The following is a 6,025-nucleotide window of genomic DNA, read 5'->3' as shown; positions in this document are numbered from 1 at the left end:
TACCTAGGTTTTCCTCTAGGATTTTTATGGTATTAGGTCTAACATTTAAGTCTCTAATCCATCTTGAATTAATTTTCGTATAAGGAGTAAGGAAAGGATCCAGTTTCAGCTTTCTACTTATGGCTAGCCAATTTTCCCAGCACCATTTATTAAATAGGGAATCCTTTCCCCATTTCTTGTTTTTCTCAGGTTTGTCAAAGATCAGATGGCTGTAGATGTGTGGTATTATTTCTGAGGACTCTGTTCTGTTCCATTGGTCTATATCTCTGTTTTGGTACCAGTACCATGCTGTTTTGGTTACTGTAGCCTTGTAGTATAGTTTGAAGTCAGGTAGCGTGATGCCTCCAGCTTTGTTCTTTTGACTTAGGATTGTCTTGGAGATGCGGGCTCTTTTTTGGTTCCATATGAACTTTAAAGCAGTTTTTTCCAATTCTGTGAAGAAACTCATTGGTAGCTTGATGGGGATGGCATTGAATCTATAAATTACCTTGGGCAGTATGGCCATTTTCACGATATTGATTCTTCCTATCCATGAGCATGGTATGTTCTTCCATTTGTTTGTGTCCTCTTTTATTTCATTGAGCAGTGGTTTGTAGTTCTCCTTGAAGAGGTCCTTTACATCCCTTGTAAGTTGGATTCCTAGGTATTTTATTCTCTTTGAAGCAATTGTGAATGGAAGTTCATTCATGATTTGGCTCTGTGTTTGTCTGTTATTGGTGTATAAGAATGCTTGTGATTTTTGCACATTAATTTTGTATCCTGAGACTTTGCTGAAGTTGCTTATCAGCTTAAGGAGATTTTGGGCTGAGACAATGGGGTTTTCTAAATATACAATCATGTCATCTGCAAACAGGGACAATTTGACTTCTTCTTTTCCTAACTGAATACCCCTGATTTCTTTCTCTTGCCTAATTGCCCTAGCCAGAGCTTCCAACACTATGTTGAATAGGAGTGGTGAGAGAGGGCATCCCTGTCTTGTGCCAGTTTTCAAAGGGAATTTTTCCAGATTTTGCCCATTCAGTATGATATTGGCTGTGGGTTTGTCATAAATAGCTCTTATTATTTTGAGGTACGTTCCATCAATACCGAATTTATTGAGCGTTTTTAGCATGAAGGGCTGTTGAATTTTATCAAAAGCCTTTTCTGCATCTATTGAGATAATCATGTGGTTCTTGTCTTTGGTTCTGTTTATATGCTGGATTATGTTTATTGATTTGCGAATGTTGAACCAGCCTTGCATCCCAGGGATGAAGCCCACTTGATCATGGTGGATAAGCTTTTTGATGTGTTGTTGAATCCGGTTTGCCAGTATTTTATTGAGGATTTTTGCATCGATGTTCATCAGGGATATTGGTCTAAAATTCTCTTTTTTTGTTGTATCTCTGCCAGGCTTTGGTATCAGGATGATGTTGGCCTCATAAAATGAGTTAGGGAGGATTCCCTCTTTTTCTATTGATTGGAATAGTTTCAGAAGGAATGGTACCAACTCCTCCTTATACCTCTGGTAGAATTCAGCTGTGAATCCATCTGGTCCTGGACTTTTTTTGGTTGGTAGGCTATTAATTATTGCCTCAATTTCAGAGCCTACTATTGGTCTATTCAGGGATTCAACTTCTTCCTGGTTTAGTCTTGGAAGAGTGTAAGTGTCCAGGAAATTATCCATTTCTTCTAGGTTTTCCAGTTGATTTGCGTAGAGGTGTTTATAGTATTCTCTGATGGTAGTTTGTATTTCTGTGGGGTCGGTGGTGATATCCCCTTTATCATTTTTAATTGCGTCGATTTGATTCTTCTCTCTTTTCTTCTTTATTAGTCTTGCTAGTGGTCTGTCAATTTTGTTGATCTTTTCAAAAAACCAACTCCTGGATTCATTGATTTTTTGGAGGGTTTTTTGTGTCTCTATCTCCTTCAGTTCTGCTCTGATCTTAGTTATCTCTTGCCTTCTGCTAGCTTTGGAATGTGTTTGCTCTTGCTTCTCTAGTTCTTTTAATTGCGATGTTAGAGTGTCAATTTTTGATCTTTCCTGCTTTCTCTTGTGGGCATTTAGTGCTATAAATTTCCCTCTACACACTGCTTTAAATGTGTCCCAGAGATTCTGGTATGTTGTATCTTTGTTCTCATTGGTTTCAAAGAACATCTTTATTTCTGCCTTCATTTCGTTATGTACCCAGTAGTCATTCAGGAGCAGGTTGTTCAGTTTCCATGTAGTTGAGTGGTTTTGATTGAGTTTCTTAGTCCTGAGTTCTAGTTTGATTGCACTGTGGTCTGAGAGACAGTTTGTTATAATTTCTGTTCTTGTACATTTGCTGAGGAGTGCTTTACTTCCAATTATATGGTCAATTTTGGAGTAAGTACGATGTGGTGCTGAGAAGAATGTATATTCTGTTGATTTGGGGTGGAGAGTTCTATAGATGTCTATTAGGTCTGCTTGCTGCAGAGATGAGTTCAATTCCTGGATATCCTTGTTAACTTTCTGTCTTGTTGATCTGTCTAATGTTGACAGTGGAGTGTTGAAGTCTCCCATTATTATTGTATGGGAGTCTAAGTCTCTTTGTAAGTCTCTAAGGACTTGCTTTATGAATCTGGGTGCTCCTGTATTGGGTGCATATATATTTAGGATAGTTAGCTCTTCCTGTTGAATTGATCCCTTTACCATTATGTAATGGCCTTCTTTGTCTCTTTTGATCTTTGATGGTTTAAAGTCTGTTTTATCAGAGACTAGGATTGCAACCCCTGCTTTTTTTTGTTCTCCATTTGCTTGGTAAATCTTCCTCCATCCCTTTATTTTGAGCCTATGTATGTCTCTGCGTGTGAGATGGGTCTCCTGAATACAGCAGACTGATGGGTCTTGAGTCTTTATCCAGTTTGCCAGTCTGTGTCTTTTCATTGGAGCATTTAGTCCATTTACATTTAAGGTTAAGATTGTTATGTGTGAACTTGATCCTGCCATTATGATATTAACTGGTTATTTTGCTCGTTAGTTGATGCAGTTTCTTCCTAGCCTCGATGGTCTTTACATTTTGGCATGTTTTTGCAATGTCTGGTACCGGTTGTTCCTTTCCATGTTGAGTGCTTCCTTCAGGGTCTCTTGTAAGGCAGGCCTAGTGGTGACAAAATCTCTAAGCATTTGCTTATCTGTAAAGGATTTTATTTCTCCTTCACTTATGAAACTTAGTTTGGCTGGATATGAAATTCTGGGTTTAAAATTCTTTTCTTTAAGAATGTTGAATATTGGCCCCCACTCTCTTCTGGCTTGGAGACTTTCTGCCGAGAGATCTGCTGTGAGTCTGATGGGCTTCCCTTTGTGGGTAACCCGACCTTTCTCTCTGGCTGCCCTTAAGATTTTTTCCTTCATTTCAACTTTGGTGAATCTGGCAATTATGTGTCTTGGAGTTGCTCTTCTCGAGGAGTATCTTTGTGGCGTTCTCTGTATTTCCTGGATTTGAATGTTGGCCTGCCCTACTAGGTTGGGGAAGTTCTCCTGGATGATATCCTGAAGAGTGTTTTCCAACTTGGTTCCATTTTCCCCCTCACTTTCAGGCACCCCAATCAGACGTAAATTTGGTCTTTTTCCATAATCCCATACTTCTTGCAGGCTTTGTTGATTTCTTTTTCTTCTTTTTTCTTTTGGTTTCTCTTCTCGCTTCATTTCATTCATTTGATCCTCAATCGCTGATACTCTTTCTTCCAGTTGATCGAGTCGGTTACTGAAGCTTGTGCATTTGTCACGTATTTCTCGTGTCATGGTTTTCATCTCTTTCATTTCGTTTATGACCTTCTCTGCATTAATTACTCTAGCCGTCAATTCTTCCACTTTTTTTTCAAGATTTTTAGTTTCTTTGCGCTGGGTACGTAATTCCTCCTTTAGCTCTGAGAAATTTGATGGACTGAAGCCTTCTTCTCTCATCTCGTCAAAGTCATTCTCTGTCCAGCTTTGATCCGTTGCTGGCGATGAGCTGCGCTCCTTTGCCGGGGGAGATGTGCTCTTATTTTTTGAATTTCCAGCTTTTCTGCCCTGCTTTTTCCCCATCTTTGTGGTTTTATCTGCCTCTGGTCTTTGATGATGGTGATGTACTGATGGGGTTTTGGTGTAGGTGTCCTTCCTGTTTGATAGTTTTCCTTCTAACAGTCAGGACCCTCAGCTGTAGGTCTGTTGGAGATTGCTTGAGGTCCACTCCAGACCCTGTTTGCCTGGGTATCAGCAGCAGAGGCTGCAGAAGATAGAATATTTCTGAACAGCGAGTGTACCTGTCTGATTCTTGCTTTGGAAGCTTCCTCTCAGGGGTGTACTCCACCCTGTGAGGTGTGGGGTGTCAGACTGCCCCTAGTGGGGGATGTCTCCCAGTTAGGCTACTCAGGGGTCAGGGACCCACTTGAGCAGGCAGTCTGTCCCTTCTCAGATCTCAACCTCCGTGTTGGGAGATCCACTGCTCTCTTCAAAGCTGTCAGACAGAGTCATTTGCATCTGCAGAGGTTTCTGCTGCATTTGTTGTTTACTGTGCCCTGTCCCCAGAGGTGGAGTCTACAGAGACAGGCAGGTTTCCTTGAGCTGCTGTGAGCTCCACCCAGTTGGAGCTTCCCAGCAGCTTTGTTTACCTACTTAAGCCTCAGCAATGGCGGGCGCCCCTCCCCCAGCCTCGCTGCTGCCTTGCCGGTAGATCACAGACTGCTGTGCTAGCAATGAGGGAGGCTCCGTGGGCGTGGGACCCTCCCGGCCAAGTGTGGGATATGATCTCCTGGTGTGCCTGTTTGCTTAAAGCGCAATATTTGGGTGGGAGTTACCCGATTTTCCAGGTGTTGTGTGTCTCAGTTCCCCTGGCTAGGAAAAGGGATTCCCTTCCCCCTTGCGCTTCCCAGGTGAGGCGATGCCTCGCCCTGCTTCAGCTCTCGCTGGTCAGGCTGCAGCAGGTGACCAGCACTGATCGTCCGGCACTCCCCAGTGAGATGAACCCAGTACCTCAGTTGAAAATGCAGAAATCACCGGTCTTCTGTGTCGCTGGCGCTGGGAGTTGGAGACTGGAGCTGTTCCTATCAGGCTTTTCTTTGATGGGAAACATTTTATTATGGCTTCAATCTTGTTACTTGTCATTGGTCTATTTAGGTTTGGGATTTTTTTCATGATTCAATCATGGTATATTATATGCTTATCCATTTCCTTTAGGTTTTCCTATTTATTGTTGTATAGTTGCTCATAATAACCTCTAATAATCCTTTAAGTTTCTGGAAGTACCAGTTTTAATTTCTCTCTTTTCATTTTATTTTCTTTTATTTTAGTCTTCTCCCTTTTTTTCTCAGTCTGGTTAAAGGTTTGTCAATTTTATCTTTTCAAAAACACTTTCCATTTTATTGATTTTTTTTGTATTTTTTAATTATTTCAATTTCATTTATTTATGCTCTAGTCTTTATTATTTCTTTTCTTTTACTTATTTTAAGTTTGTTTTACTCTTGCTTTTCTAGTTCTTTATGATGTATTGTTAGGTTGTTTATTTGAAGATTTCATACTTTTCTGATGTAGGCATTGCTGGGCAAGGTGCCACAGCCCTGGCATCAGGAAGTGGTTGACTTGTGTGTTGGTAAGAATTTACCAATGACAGTATAGGTTTGAAAAAGTAAAGTTTTATCAGAAAGAAAGAATGCTGCAGAAGAGAGCAGCTGGGTGCCTCAGAAAGAGAGGACTGAGCGCACCATGGTGGATTTTCCTTAGGAGCATCTATGGACCTTACAGTGGGAGCTGAATGGTAATTTACATGATAAATGATTACAGTTGTAGACATTTTGGTACCTTAACATCAGCAAGGGTTTGCACAATGAGTTTTGGCATGCATACATTCCAGAGATGTATAGAAATTCTAGTTACTTATAAATTTTAAGTTGAAAGAGGCATAGGACCAGGTGCCAAGTTTAGATAATAGGGAAGTCTAATTACTTATAAATTTCTCCCATAAGAAGTTTTTGTCTCCAGATGGCCTGCTTGATAGTCCCCTGAGAGTTTTTGCTGTCTTCATTATATTTCTAAATTCCTCAGATA

Source organism: Papio anubis, chromosome X, assembly GCF_008728515.1.
Source record: "Papio anubis isolate 15944 chromosome X, Panubis1.0, whole genome shotgun sequence".
Taxonomy (NCBI): Eukaryota; Metazoa; Chordata; class Mammalia; order Primates; family Cercopithecidae; genus Papio; species Papio anubis.
This window is presented reverse-complemented; position numbering follows the sequence as displayed.